Source organism: Lutra lutra, chromosome 14 (genome assembly GCF_902655055.1).
Source record: "Lutra lutra chromosome 14, mLutLut1.2, whole genome shotgun sequence".
NCBI classification, from domain to species: domain Eukaryota; kingdom Metazoa; phylum Chordata; class Mammalia; order Carnivora; family Mustelidae; genus Lutra; species Lutra lutra.
Window position 1 is genome coordinate 65,511,023 of NC_062291.1, and position 16,998 is coordinate 65,528,020.

A 16,998-nucleotide genomic window follows, 5' to 3' on the forward strand; every position below is an offset into this window, starting at 1 on the left:
ATATGTTTATAAAAAATAAAATTAAAAAAAATATATGAGAGAAAAACAAAACAAAACAAAAAAACATTAATCTTTGCATGATGATGCACATTGTTGTGCCTAGGATCATCCTAAATTAAAAATATGTCACCCTAGTTATGGAGGTGGATGATGATGATAATAATACCTAGTTAATACTAATAAAAACAGGAGAAAAGGAAGGAAACAAAAGAGAATAAAAAACAAGAGGGAAAAGTAGACATAGCGTAAATTTAAACCCCAAAATACTAACAATTACATGAAACATTGAAAAACTAATTTGGTTAAAAGACATGGACTTTCAGATAGGATGAAAAGAATGATGCTTACAAGAGAAACATCTTAAAGAAAAAGCAGAAAAGTGAAAAATATGATTATATAAATGCTAACCAAAAGATAACCTGGCCAGTTATACTAATAACTAATACTGTAACTAATACTAGGAGTATTAGTTAATTCATTAATTAATATCACTTCATTAATCTAATTCATTAATCACAAATACTACATATTACTAAAATTATGGAAGGGTGTTCTATAAAGACAAAAGTGTTAATCTATCAAGGAGATACGATAATTCTAAATTTGTTAAAATTCAAAAGACTAACAATACTGTTGAAGAGGGTATGAAACCCTGGAAATCTCATCTCATACACTGGTATTATGAAAGTAAATTTTTATAACTATTTTGGAAAACTGGTAATTTCAATTAAAGTGAAACATGCTTACCTTATAATCCAACAGATCCATGTCTACATATATTCCCAGAATAAATAAAAGCAGATGGCTGAAGGACAATTACAATAATGTTCACAATAGACACAGATTAGTTGGGGGAAGCAATCCAAATGTCTATCAGCCAGGGAGTAGATGAAAAAATTCTGGCTTACTCATACAATGGGACACTATAAAGGAATTAAACTGAACAATCTAGAGCTCTGTGCCATGATGTAGATAGAGTTCCTAGGAATGAAACCCATGAAAGAAGCTAGATACCAAAAGGTACCTATTACTTGATTCCTTGTCCATGAAGGTAAAGAATAGGTCAAACCATTCTACGTTATAGGAGTCATGATATTTTGTGGGTGTCTGGATATTGCCCAGAAATGGGTATGAGGTGTTGGAGGTGTCTGTACTGCCACTTTTATGTGTGTATGTGCATGTATGTGTGTGTACTTATCTCACCAAGCTCTACGCTCAAGATTTTATGACACACTGCAACTAAAATATTCACAGAAAAAATAAGCACCAGACAAATAAACACAAAACTAAATATACGAGCTGTTTAACTTGCCTCCAGTGCCATGACACACTTTTCTTGCTGAACAGAAAGAAATCCCTGCAAATTTGAACCATAACCATCTATCAAGTCCCACTTCAAGCTCCCACTTCTCCATGTAACCTTCCTTGAATCCTCATATTTTTGCATTCCCATTCTTTTCCTTAAATTTCTTTAATATTTACAGTGACATCCATCCACCTCAACTTTACAGGCTATTTTGCAGGTTGCAAAGCGGTAACAAAAAAAAAAGTCTCCTAAATAGCTTATGATATTATCCAGTGGGTCAGAGGATCAATAATTTCTACCTGTGTCCGGTGGTGAAGTAAAGACAACTTGGGTATTGTATCAAATTTAGCAAAGGTCAATACCCCACACAGCTGTCTTCTGCCTGAATGCTGAGGCTGAATGACTAATCTTTGGATTTCTGCAACCTCAATAATAGAAAATATGCACATACACACATTGCAGTTAAATGTGATACACATTTTTAGCTTTCAAAATATAGGGATCTCAATGCTTTTTTTTTTCTCAATGCTTTTTTAAGAAAGTTTCTTTCTTTGTATTTGAAAAACAACATAAACAAAAATATGTAAATAGATTTTCCTATTCTTTTTTTTAAATTTTTTTTAAGATTTTATTTATTTATTTGTCAGAAAGAGAGAGAGAGAAAGCACACAAGCAGGCAGAGAGGCAGGCAGAGGCGGAGAGAGAGGCAGGCTCCCTGCTGAGCAAGGAGCCTGATGTGGGACTCGATCCCAAGACCCTGGGATCATGACCTGAGCCGAAGGCAGCGGCTTAACCCACTGAGCCACCCAGGCGTCCCAGATTTTCCTATTCTAACACAGATAATACGCTAAATTCTGATCACAAGTCTTTTCATCTCTTTGGAGCTACATCCCATGTCAAAAACAATAATTTATTATGCAAATTGAAGCCAGACACTTAGTATCTACATGCCAGGTTACTTTTAAAAATGTCTCTTCACTAACAGAGAAGATAAGGTGGATGAGAGAGGAGTGAGAATCCTTTTTTTTCCCCCACATAGTCTCTTAGTTTGTAAGTGAAGGGCAGGAGTTAATTGAATGTGTTCCAGAGAGGCTTTGTGACTTCTGTATCAGCCCATCTACCTCCAGAGAGTAGAGCAGGGTGCCGTTTTTCCTATCTCCAGATGGAACCCAGCCCTGGCCTAACACTGAGAATTAGTAGTTAATGGTGAATAATATGTTGCCTGGAATTATTTATGGTACATAGAAATGATACTTTTTATTTGTCGTATCACACTATCACAGTGCACTTAGTAGGTATGTACCCCAAATTATCATTTCACTCATTGTAATTTTTGTAATAGTCAATCCATGCCCACTTCTTGCTTTACCACCTTGGCTATAAATACATTTTAACAAATTGTAAAGAAAATGTTGTTGGGATTGCTGAGTGCTTAAGGGAGTGATGGCTTTGGGTACAGAGATGCTGGAAATAGAGTGACAGCCATGAAGCCACAGCAGTGACAGCTCAGGTGCTAAAAATTCTAACTTAAGCAAGGTGCAAGCTGAGGAGAAGGAAAATGTTATAGGTAGAGATGTTGGACACAATTAACTCTAACTTATTATTTGAGCATAAAACAAAGAAAATGCATAGACTTCAGACTTGAAACATGATCTATTATAGGGGTTCTGAAATCTGACAGGTCATTGGAAACAATTCTAGACGTTTTTTTCAGAATAGATTTCTGGGACTTACTGATTTCACAACTTGTTAAAATCGTTTGCAATAATCTGTATATAAAAGTTCCCAGAGTTTGGATGATAATTCAAATTTGGGAAGCAATTTTCAAATTAACAATGAGTAAAGGGATTTGCTATAGCTTGATAGTTACTAAAATATATTTGTCAGAAAACTAGTGGAAGATAATTATTTTAAATTCCCAATTAAAAAACTGGTTCAAGGAATTTCATTTTAAGAAAAATGAGTAGATATTTAAATTTCCCTCTATAGTGCTATTGTCTAGCAATCTAACTACAAGTAAAACATCTTATAGGGATTTATATCCGTGTGCTTTATTTTCAATTGTCAAAACAGCTATACAAATGTTGTTTAATTTGCTATTCGTAGCCTGAAAACTAATGGCCGATGTTTATTGAACATTTATGTATAACCACATGCTGTGCTGAGCACTTTGCATGCACCATCACATTTAATCTTACAACAACCCAATAAACAGGTATAATCAATGTGTTTCAGACCAGTAGATTCTACCACGGAGGCTTATAGAAACCAACAAGTTGTCCAAGTTGACAAAATTAACAGGTGGTGAAGTCCAGATTCATGCTCATAGAACCTACCATAAACCCAGGCTCTAACCAATATACCTATTATATCCTCCACACTCTTCAAATGGAGACACACTTAATGTGTCGCTAGTGCTGCAGATCAAGGCCAATGGGAACAGCAAGCAAAGAATGCAAGTCAGGTTTCTTGGTTTCCTTGAAGTTCACTTGTTAGCTAATCCCATCGACACACAGTTACAGAAAACCAATGTGCTTTTCATACTTTCATATTTTCATATAGTCAGTTCTCTATCCCAGGAATATTTGTTCTTGCCATGTGGATGTAATGAGACCTAAATCATGCTTCAGACTTCCATCCACGCAGGGCATGGCATCCGTACTAGCACAGGAAGGATGATGATGTCTCCGGTATATGAACAGCTCCCTCCAAGAAAGTAAAGAGTCTGCAGTTCCCCTACCCTGGTGCAATTTTAAGGTCCAGGCTATGAGACTGACAGTGAATGTAATGAGGGTCTGGTTCTGTAAGGCTTCTGTGGAAGCCTGAATGGTAGCATTACCTATGGGTTTGAGGCCTCAACAGATGATACTTACATGAGCTTTCTGGCATTATTAGAGAGAGATACTCAAGGCCCTCCTGCCTGTGCCCTTCCTCCCCAGAGCTCTGGATTTGGCTTATCCAAACCTGCTACCCTGCTCATAAAAGAAACAGAGGACTATCGATGGTTATTAGACACAACAAAAAAGGAGGGAACTGGGAATTAGACTCAGTATTATAGTCTACCAGAGCTCTAAAACCATATCTTGTTAGTGGGTCCTTGTGATTTTTCGTTTTTTCACATACCCTATGTAGAACTAATTTTGCCCTCCCCTAAAAAGCAGAAAAAGCAGGGTATCATCTAGTCACCAAGAAAAATATTTCTGAGGTCTCTGAACTATTGTAATAGATAGCATTTATAGCCCATTGTTTCCTATAAGCACTTTGCTTATAGTATATTATTTAAATCTCATTACAACCCTATGAAGATAATACTGCTTGTATTTTCATTGCAGAGTTAGTAAATAGGTCCAGAATTAGTGAACAACAAAGTCATGATTAAAGTCATTGCTAGAACCAATCTTCTTAACCACTCTTCTATACTTCTTATTCACCTCCATCATTAGGCTGTGTTTAACTCACTTTACCAGGGAGCTAGCTAACATCAAATGCTTAAATATATGGAGCTATCTCTAAGAGGGCTGTTCTCTGCCAAGTGCGGTCTTACAATCAGTTTTTAGGCTACTCAACAGTGAAGCAGATTAATACAGGTAAAAACAGAAGGGATATATAATCAATCTCTATGATAAACTTCAAATAGGAATCCCAAACAGACAATAGAGAAAATAGTTTGTTACTCCATAGAACCTCCCTGCTCTTTGTACACTCTCAAAATGCCCACTCATTTTTTTTTTATTAACACGTATTGTATTATTTGCCCCAGGGGTACAGGACTGTGAATAGTCAGGCTTACACATTTCACAGCGCTCACCATATCACATACCCTCTCCAATGTCCATAACGCAGCCACACTCTCCATACCCCTCCTTCCCCCAGCAAGCCTCAGTATGTTTTGTGAGATTAAGAGTCTCTTATGGTTTGTCTCCCTCCCGATCCATCTTGTTTTATTTTTTTCCTTCCCTACCCCCCAAAGCCCTCACTTTGCCTCTGAACTTTCTCATATCAGGGAGTTTGTATGATAATTGTCTTTCTTTGTTGACTTATTTCGTTCAGCATAATACCCTCTAGTTCTATCCACATCATTGCAAATGACAAGATTTCACTTGTTTTGATGGCTGCATAGTATTCTCTTGTGTGTGTGTGTGTGTGTGTATATATATATATATATATATTTCTTCTTTATCCATTCATCTGTTGGTGGACATCTAGATTCTTTTCATAGTTTGGCTATTATGGACATTGCTGCTATAAACATTCAGGTGCATGTGCCCCATCAGATCACTACATTTGTATCTTTAGGAAAATACCCAGTATTGTGATTGCTGGGCCATAGGGTAGCTCTATTTTCAACTTTTTGAGGAACCTCCATGCTGTTTTCCAGAGTGGCTGCACCAGCTTGCATTCCCACCAACAGTGTAGGAGGGTTCCCCTTTCTCTGCATCATCGCCAGCATCTGTCATCTCCTGACTTGTTAATTTTAGCCATTCTGACTGGTGTGAGGTGGTATCTCATTGTGGTTTTGATTTGTATTTCCCTGATGCCAACTGATGTGGAGCACTTTTTCATGTGTCTGTTGGCCAATTGGATGTCTTTGCAGAAATCTCTGTTCATGTCCTCTGCCCATTTCTTGATTGGATTTGTTGTTCTTTGGGTATTAAGTTTGCTAAGTTCTTTATAGATTTTGGACACTAGCCCTTTATCTGATATGTCGTTTGCAAATATCTTCTCCCATTCTGTCAGTTGTCTTTTGGTTTTGTTGACTGTTTCCTTTGCTGTGCAAAAGCTTTTGATTTTGATGAAGTCCCAATAGTTCATTTTTGCCCTTGCTTCCCTTGCCTTTGGCGATGTTCCTAGGAAGAAGTTGCTGCAGCTGAGGTCAAAGAGATTGCTGCCTGTGTTCTCCTCAAGGATTTTGATGGATTCCTTTCTCACATTGAGGTCTTTCATCCATTTTGAGGCAATTTTTGTGTGTGGTGTAAGGAAATGATCCATTTTCATTTTTCTGCATGTGGCTGTCCAATTTTCCCAACACCCTTTGTTGAAGAGACTGTCTTTTATCCATTGGACATTCTTTCCTGCTTTGTCAAAGATTAGTTGACCATAAAGTTGAGGGTCTATTTCTGGTCTCTCTATTCTGTTCCATTGATCTATGTGTCTGTTTTTGTGCCAGTACTGTGCTGTCTTGATGATGACAGCTTTGTAATAGAGCTTGAAGTCTGGAATTGTGATGCCACCAACTTTGGCTTTCTTTTTCAACATTCCTCTGGCCATTCAAGGTCTTTTCTTGTTCCATATAAATTTTAGGATTATTTGTTCCATTTCTTTGAAAAAAAAAGGATAGTATTTTGATTTAGGTAGCATAGACATTTTCACAATATTTGTTCTTCCAATCCATGAGCATGGAACATTTTTTCATTTCTTTGTGTCTTCCTCATTTTCTTTCATGAGTACTTTATAGTTTTCTGAGTACAGATTCTTTGCCTCTTTGGTTAGGTTTATTCCTAGGTATCTTATGGTTTGGGGTGCAATTGTAAATGGGATTGACTCCTTCATTTCTCTTTCTTCTGTCTTGTTGTTGGTGTGTAGAAATGCAACTGATTTCTGTGCATTGATTTTATAACCTGACATTTTACTGAATTCCTGTACAACTTCTAGCAGATTTCGGGTGGAGTCTTTTGGGTTTTCCACATAAAGTATTATGTCATCTGCAGAGTAATAGTTTGACTTCTTCTTTGCCAATTTGGATGCCTTTAATTTCTTTTTGTTGTCTGCTTGCTGAGGCCAGGACTTTAGTACAATGTTGAATAGCAGTGGTGATAGTGGACAGTCCTGCTGTGTTCCTGACCTTAGGGGAAAAGCTCTCAGTATTTCCCTACTCAGAATGATATTCACTGTGGGTTTTTCATAGATGGCTTTGATGATATTGAGGTGTGTACCCACTGTCCCTACACTGTGAAGAAAGAAAGGATGCTGTACTTTGTCAAATGCTTTTTCAGCATCTATTGAGAGTATCATATGGTTCTTGTTCTTTCTTTTATTCATGTATTGTATCACATTGCTTGATTTGTGGATTTTGAACCAATCTTGCATCCCTGGAATAAATCCTACTTGGTCGTGGTGAATGATTCTTTTATGTACTGTTGGATCCTATTGGCTAGTATTTTGGTGAGAATTTTCACCTCTGTGTTCATCAAGGATATTGGTCTGTAATTCTCTTTTTTGATGGGGTCTTTGTCTGGTTTTGGGATCAAGGTAATGCTGGCCTCATAAAATGAGTTTGGAAGTTTTCCTTCCATTTCTATTTTTTGGAACAGTTTCAGGAAAATAGGTATTAATTCTTCTTTAAATGTTTGGTAGAATTCCCCTAGGTAGCCATCTGGCCCTGGGCTCTTGTTTGTTTGGAGACTTTTGATGACTGCTTCAATCTCCTTACTGGTTATGGGTCTGTTCAGGTTTTCTATTTCTTCCTGATTCAGTTGTGGTAGTTTAGCTGTCTCTAGGAATGCATCCATTTTTTACAGATTGTCAAATTTGCTGGAATATAGTTGCTCATAATATGTTCTTATAATTGTTTGTATTTCTTTGGTGTTGGTTGTGATCTCTCCTCTTTAATTCATGATTTTATTAATTTGTGTCCTTTTTCTTTTCTTTTTGATAATTCTGGCCAGGGGTTTTCAATTGTATTAATTCTTTCAAAGAACCAGCTCCTACTTTGATTGATTTGTTCTACTGTTTTCTTTTTTAGTTTTGTTTTTGGTTTCTATTTCATTGATTTCTGCTCTGATCTTTATTATTTCTCTTCTCCTGTTGGGTTTTGGCTTTCTTTGCTGTTCTTTCTCCAGCTACTTTAGGTGTGTACTCGAGACCTTTCTTGTTTCTGAGAAAGGTTTGTATCACTATATACGTTCATCTCAGGACCACCTTTGTTGTGTCCCAAAGATTTTGAACAGTTGTATTTTCATTATCATTTCTTTCCATGATTTTTTTCAATTCTTCTTTAATTTCCTGGTTGACCCATTCATTCTTTAGTAGGATGCTCTTTAGCCTCCATGTATTTGTGTTCTTTCCAACTTTCCTCTTGTGATTGATTTCTAGCTTCAGAGCAATGTGGTCTGAAAATATGCAGGGAATGATGCCAGTATTTTGGTACAGTGGAGACCTAATTTGTGATCCAGGATGTGATCTCTTCTGTAGAACGTTCCATGTGCACTCAAGAAAAGTGTGTATTCTGTTACTTTGGAATGGAATATTTTGAATATATCTATGATATCCATCTGCTCCAGTGTGTCATTTAAGGCCTTTATTTCCTTGTTGATCTTTTGCTTGGATGATCTGTCCATTTCAGTGAGGGAGGTATTAAATCCCCTACTATTTTTGTATTATTGTTGATGTGTTTCTTTGTTATTAATTGCTTTATATAGTTTGCTGCTCCCATGTTAGGGGCATAGATATTTAAAATTGTTAGATCTTCTTGTTGGACAGACCCTTTGAGTATAATATAGTGTCCTCCCTCATCTCTTATTATAGTCTTTGGCTTAAAATATAATTTATCTGATATAAATATTGCCACCCTGGCATTCTTTTGATGTACATTATCCTGGTAAATTATTTTCCACTCCCTCACTTTAAATCTGGAGGTGACTTTGGGTCTAAAATGAGTTTCTTGAAGATAGCATATTGATTTTTTTTTTTAATCCATTCTGATACCTGTGTCTTTGATTGGGGCATTTAGCCCATTTACATTCATGGTAACTCTTTAAAGATATGAATTTAGTGTCGTTGTATTACCTGTAAGGTGACTGTTCCTGTATATTGTCTCTTTTCCTTTCTGGTTTACTACTTTTAGGCCCTCTCTTTGCTTAGAGGATCCCTTTCAAGATTTCCTGTAGGGCTGGTTTAGTGTTTACAAATTCTTTTAATTTTTGTTTGTCCTGGAAGCTTTTTATCTCTCCTTCTATTTTCAATGATAGCCCAGCTCGATATAGTATTCTTGGCTGCGTATTTTTCTCATTTAGTGTTCTGAATATATCATGCCAGCTCTTTCTGGTCTGCCAGCTCTCTGTGGGTAAGTCTGCTGCCAATTTTTACCATTGTATGTTACAGACTTCTTGTCCTGAGCTGTTTTTTGATTTTTCTCTTTGTCACTAAGACTTGTAAGTTTTACTATTCGATGACGGGCTGTGGACCTATTTCTATTAATTTTGAGGGGGATTCTCTGTGCCTCATGGATTTTGATGCTTGTTCCCTTTGTCATATTAGGGAAATTCTCTACTATAATTCACACCAATATACCTTCTGCCCCACTCTCCTCTTCTTCTTCTTCTGCAACCCCAATTATTCTAATATTGTTTCATCCTATGATATTACTTATCTCTCTGATTCTCCCCTTGTGGTCCAGTAGTTGTTTGTCTCTCTTTTGCTCAGCTTCTTTATTCTCTGTCATTTGGTCTTCTATGTCACTAAATCTGTCTTCTGCCTCATTTATCCTTGCAGTAAGAGCCTTCATTTTTTATTGCACCTCATTAATAGTTTTTTAAATTTCAGCTTGATTAGATTTTGGTTCTTTTATTTCTCCAGAAAGGACTTTTATTTCTCCAGACAGTGTTTCTCTAATATCTTCCATGCCTTTTTTGAGCCCAGCTAGCATCCTGAGAATCATCATTCTGAATTCTAGATCTGACACATTACCAATGTTTGTATTTATTAGGTCCCTAGACATCAGTACTGCCTCTTGTCCTTTTTTATTTATTTATTTTTTTTGTGGTGAAACTTTTTCCACCTTGTCATTTTATCCAGATAAAAATATATGAATGAGAGAATAAAATACTAAAAGGGTGGCAAAGACCCCCCAAAACTGTACACTAACCAAATCAGAAGAGACCCTAAACCAGGGGAGAAGTAAGGAGGTAAAAAGAAATTTAAATTTTAAAAAATATATATGTATATTAGACTGGTGAATAGAACAGAGACACCCACTTGATTTTAGGTGTACTTTGGTCTCTTAGAAGAAACTACCTCCCAAAATCTTAAAGAAAGAAAAAAATATATATATATATACATATATATGTATATATATATATATATATATATATATATATATATACACACACACACGAAAATAAGGATAAACACAATGAAGGGATGGAATATGACTGTAAAGATGAAATTTTAAAAAAAATTCTAAAAAAGGAATTGATAAGATAAGTTGGTTGGAAAAAGAAAGAAAAAAAAGTGGAGAGAATTTGCTCAGGCCTGAGACTAGAACAAAGCTCTGTGCTAGATTTAGGGTAGATTTTTATCTATTAGAATAAATTGTATCCCAAATCCTTTTAGGAAAATAAACCCTATGTGTATACAAAAAATAAAGTTAGATACAATGAAGGATAAAATATGACTATAATAATGAATGTTTACAGTTTTTTTAGAAAGGTATTGTTAAGATAAACTAGTTAAAAGAACATTTAAAGAGGAAAGAGGAAAAGTTAAAAAAAATTGAATAAGAAAAAAATAAAATTAAAATTTAACCAGCTTTTGGGGCGCCTGTGTGGCTCAGTGGGTTAAGCCACTGCCTTCGGCTCAGGTCATGATCTCAGGGTCCTGGGATCGAGTCCCACATCGGGCTCTCTGCTCGGCAGGGAGCCTGCTTCCCTCTCTCTCTCTGCCTGCCTCTCTGTCTACTTGTGATCTCTGTCTGTCAAATAAATAAATAAAATCTTAAAAAAAAAAATTTAACCAGCTTTGGAAGACTAAAGAATCATGGGGAGAAAGCCATGAATTCCATACTTGATTTCCCCTAGCTCTGGAATTCTGCTGTTCTCCTTAATCAGTGAGCTTGGTCTTGGCTGGATGTTCTTGCTGATATTTTGGGAGAGGGGCCTATTGTGGTGATTCTCAAATATCTTTGCCTGAGGTGGAATTGCACTACCCTTGCCAGGGGCCAGGCTACGTAATCTGCTTGCATTCACTCTCAGAGCTTTTGTTCCCTGAACGCGTTCCATAGAGCTCCGGAGGACGGGAATGAAAATGGCGATCTTCCCGTCTCCCACCCAGAGGAGCCGAGAGCTCAGGGCTCTGCCCCTCAGTGCGTCCTCAGAGAAAAAGGATCATCATTCCAGAGTCCTGGTCTCCGGCCGCGCTCCGAGCTCACCTGGCCTGTGACTGAGTGTTTCTGTTTCTGGCACACAGCCCTGTTTGGAGTCTCCAAACCCAGCAGATTCCTGCTGTGCTGCTCTTCCAGCAGAGAAATGTGGGTCTCCCTGGATCTGCCACTTCTGGGGTTCCTGCTCAAAGTGCAGTGCCCTGACGGTGCCTTGGATCATAGTTTAAGGTAACCCTGAGCTGAGAGCTCACTCCTCAGCTCTGTCTCTGTAGTTGTCTTCCCCGCTCCGATACCTGGGAGCTCTCCCATACTCAGATACCCCCGTCGATCCTTCTGTGACCCCATGGGACCTGAGACTACACTGTCCCTGTGGGAGCTCCACTCCTGCTTAGCCTCTGGTGCAGTGTCCCTCCATGGAGCAGACTTCTGAAAGTTTGGATTTTGTGGTCCATTGCTCCACTGCTTGCTGGGATCCAGCCCCTCCCATTGCAATCTATCTTCCCGTTGCTCCAGATTCACTTCTCTGCATGTCTTACCTTTCAGCAGGTGGTCGGTTTTCTATTTCTAGAATTGCTGCTCTTCTCTTTGATCTCCTGTTGGGTCTGTAGGTGTTCAGAAAGGTTTGATAACTATCAAGCTGAACTCCTGCAACCTGATGACTTCTCAGTCTGCTACTCCTCCACCATCTTGACCAGTATCTCTGCCCATTCATTTTTAATGTTCTGATCTGCCTGCACTTGTTTGCCCAACCCCATTAAAACAGCTGATCACTGCTATTGCTTGAACTTATTTAACTTCATTAAACCATTTAAAGGCAATAGCATTCTTGAAAAAGACACAGAATCAAATCAATAAAAGCAATACAAGAAAATTGTCATCCTGAATGCTACAGGAGAATATCAGTTTCTATTTTATTGGGAGCAATTGTCTAATGAAAAGCATTCTAAAATACACAGAAACTCTCCTGTGTATATTCAATTCCCAAATGCATTTGGCTTTGCTTGGGGAGGAAGAGAAAGCCCATAATTATGGTTAAGGCATAACTAGAAACTTCATTTTTCCATTGTCTCCACTTTTATGAGAACAGAAAGAGACAAACTGGCAGGAGACAAACTGACATTCTTTTCTTAAATAAATTATGGTTCTAGTAATTTCTAGAGAGTTTTTGGAGATACACTGTTTGGTGTGAGAGTGTAAGGCTGGAACTATATTCTAATTTACTTCCCAAGTTTGAGAACTTTTCAAGGATTAGGACCCAAATCAGTTTGTATGTTATTGGTGCAAAGGCTTACAGCAGGTGGTCAACATATATTTTAAAAGGCACCGAACATGTTTAGTATCCATGTACCTTCCTACTGTGTCCTCTGTTAAAAATTCCTTGGATACTTACTGTATGCCAGGCACAGATGTCAGGAATGTTTATTGTGGAAACTCCCATAAAGAAAGGTAGTGACATGACATTTAAATTCTCTGGAAGACATGGGTATCCAAAACTGGACAGTTTTTTAAAAAGCCTACTTTGGCAACACAAAAAGGCAAGAGAAGGGGATAGCAGATCTTGCAGGCAGAGAAACGCACACAGACCAGGGTTGAGTATCCAGGGTAAAGAGTTCAAAACCAGAGGTTCATAGTACTCAGTCTCCAAGGAAATAGTAATGTGTGGTGGACATGGCAGAGTCGGTGGGATCCAGGGATGGCTGAGCTAGCACTGAGCTTCCCTCTGAGTCCCAGTTGTGGTGCCTGGCAAAAGGACAAGATTTCACGCAGCCTCAGTTTTCTCACCTGGAAATAGAGGTAATAATGCCTTTTCACAGAGATTTTGAGGAGACTAAGTGAGCAAAGTTATGGAAATGTTAGTACCATTTCTACTAGCCCCCATTAGTTGAATGCCTATTTTTTTCAAATTGAGCATGATAGCAGGCCTGTTCTGTTCAGAACCTGATATTCTTTTTTAATTTAAATTTAATTAATTAACATATGTATTAATGGTGTCAGAGGTAGAGGTCAGTGATTGATCAGTCTTACATAACACCCAGTGCTCCTTAAATCAATCACCCAGTTATCCCATTCCCCAAACCCTCTCCCCTTTCAGCAACCCTTAGTTTGTTTCCTATGTTCAAGAGTTTCTCATTGGCCATGGCGGGTTGGGGGAGGGAGGGTGGCGCTTGAGTGGCTCAGTCATTAAGTGTTTGGCTTCTGCTCAGGTCATGATCTCAGGATTCTGGGATTGAGCTCCACATCTGGCTTCCTGCTCAGTGGGAAACCGGCTTCTCCTTTGCCTTCTGCCTCTCCACCCCTCTTGTGCTCTTTCTCTCTCTCAAATAAATAACGTATTTTTAAAAAAAGAGTCTCTTACGTTTTGTCTCCCTCTTTGATTTTGTCATTTTATTTTTCCCTCCCTTCTCCTACGCTCCTCTGTTTTGTTTCTTAAATTCCACATATGAGTGAAATCATATGATAATTGTCCTTTTCTGATTGACTTATTTCACTTAGCGTAATACCTTATAGTTCTATCCACGTCATTGCAAATGGCAAGATTTCAGGTTTTTTGGGGGGGATGGCTGAGTAACATTCCATTATACACACACACACACACACACACACACACATACATATATATTGCGTCTTTTTAATCCATTAATCTACCTGACATTCTTTTTAATATAAGAATAACAATTATGTTGTTGAGGATAATGCAGAGTCCTAATTCATGATAATTCTTTATGTTATTGCAGAGCACTTTTGTTTATATTTTGGTTCTTAAGCTATGACACTATGTTTAAAATGTTTCTGTTCCCCTGTGGTACCACCCAAAGAAGGAAAACATCAGGATCAAATTGTTTCCAAGTCCATGAGTAGATAAGGAAGGCAGTGTAGCCCAAGATCTGAATTCAGATGTTGGATCTGTGACCTACCAGCTCTATGTACTTGGACTGGTCTTCTAACTGCCCTGACCGTCAGTGTCCTCGTGTATAGATTGGAAGCAGGCCTCATTTTGAATTCTCATGATGATGGAAGTGTGTATAAAATCACACATCACCATAACTGTCATGTGAGACTTTAGCATATGGTCAGTATGATGACTTGCTTTAGGTCTTACAAATATTCTGATTCTCTCTCAATCTGGGCACATATAGCATTGTGATTCCCTAACCATGTGGTTATTTGGTAAATGACATGTAACAAGAAATGCCCTCTCACTTCTAGGTAGAAGCTTTAAAGGCCAGGGTATGCTGAGCTCTGTTTTCTTCCTTCCTCTGCCACAAAGACCAGCACATCACTGAAAGAAAGGGATGCGCCATTAGCCTGGAGTCAGACATGAGAACCATGGGGAGCACTACCCCCAGCTGACTCTCAAGACCTAGATCTTCATTGTTTTAACCTACTGAGATTTGAGCTTTGTTTGTTATTGTGGCCTAAACTATTTTATCATTTTCATATTATTATTATCCTTGTTATTGATAAAAACCTCACTTTTGTTTTTGACTTCTTGCCAAAAGAAGTCAGTACCTGTTTGATGAGGTAACAAGTCTATTGAACTGCTAGTTAATAATAACAGTGATAATGGTATGAGTTTTTGACAACATTATATAGTACGTTCTATATTATGCAATTTTCTTATATAATAGTATTTAATTCTTACAATGATCCTATGAAGAGAGCACCATTACCCCATTTTACACATGAGGGAAACAAAAAAGAGATTTGAGTTTGAATCTTGACACACACCCTGTTATCACTTTCTTGTGTGATCTGGTCCAAGTTACTTAACTTTTTTGTCCTATTACACAGTATTTTCTTCTCTGGGTCCATATAGGGTGGCTTCCAGCATCCAGCATTAGGTATGGCTTGAACCTGAGAAGGTCAAAGAAAATAAAGAAACATAAAACAATTTAGAAAGTTTATATTTAGTTTCTTCTTGATTACAAATAAAGTTTGAACAGAGTCATTTTTGTTTTAACCATTTTCTTTTGTTTTCTCTAAACTTTATTTAAATTCCAGTTAACATACAGTGTAATATTAGTTTCCAGTGTAGAAATCAGTAATTCATCACTTAAATACAATACCTGGGGCTCATCACAAGTACACTACTTAACCTCTTTCACCCATTTAGTCCATCCCACAACCCACAACCCCTCCATAAACCTTCAGTGTGTTCTCTTTTGTTAAGAGTCGGTTTCTTGGCTACTATTGATAATGCTGCTATAAACTTCAGGTGCATGTACCCCTTCAGATTTGTATTTTCATATCCTTTTGGTAAATACTAGTAATGCAACTGTTGGATCATTGTGTAGTTTTAACTTTTTGTTAGAACTACTAGTTTTAACTTTTTGAGGAAATTCCAAGCTGTTCTACAGAGTGGCTACACTAGTTTTCTCTCCCGAACAGTGCAAGTAGTTCCCTCTTCTCCACATCTTCACCATCAGCAAAAGCCAAACTATGGAGAAAGCCCAAATGTCCATCAACTGAGGAATGGATAAAGAAGATGTGGTACATATATACAATGGAATATTACTCAGCCACCAAAAAGAATGAAATCTTGTCATTTGCAATGACATGGATAGAACTAGAATGTATTATACTAAGTAAAATAAGTCAGAGAAAGACAAATACCATATGATCTAATTCATATGTGGAAGTTAAGAAAGAAAACAGATGAACATACGGGAAGGGGGAAAGAAAAAAAAAAGGGGGACAGAGAGAAACAAGCCATAAGTGACTCTTAATGAAAGAGAAAAAATTTAGGGTTGATGGAGGTGGATGGAGGTAGGCCTAGATGGGTAATGGGTATTAAAAAGGGCACTTGTGATGAGCACTGAGGTTTTATGGAAGTGAAGAATCACAGAATTCTACTGCAAAAGTCAATATTGCAGTGTATGTTAAGTAACAAAATAATAATAATAAAAAAAAAGAGTCTGCTTTTTGGTTTACCTCTGTTTTCCCCCATATTCATTTGTTTTGTTTTTTAAATTCCACATATGAGGAAAATCCTATGGTATTTGTCTCTGACTTAACATAATACTCTCTAGCTCTATCAATGTCATTGCAAATGGCAAGATTTCATACTTTTTTATAGCTGAGTAATGTTCCCTTGTATGTCTATACTATATCTTCTTTATCCATTCATCAGTTGATGGACATTTGGGCTCTTTCCATAATTTGACTATTGTTGATAATGTTTCTATAAACACTGAGACGCATGTGCCTCTTTGAATCAGTATTTTTCTGTCCTTTGGGTAAATACATAGTATAAATACCTAGTAGTGCATTTGCTGGATCATAGAGTACTTCTTTTTAATTTTTTGAAAAAGCTTCATACAGTACACTGAAAGAATCAGTCACCCCAGTCAAGTGGGATTTATTCCTGGGCTGCAAGGGTGGTTCAACATTTGCAAAGCAAACAACGTGACATACCACATTAATAAAAGAAAGGACAAGAACCATAGGATCCTTTCATTAGATGCAGAAAAAAGCATTTGACAAAGTACACCACCCATTCATAATAAAATCCCTCAACAATGTAGGGATAGAGGGGTCATACCTCACAAAATAAAGTCCATCTCTGAAAGACCCACAGCTAATATCATCCTCAATT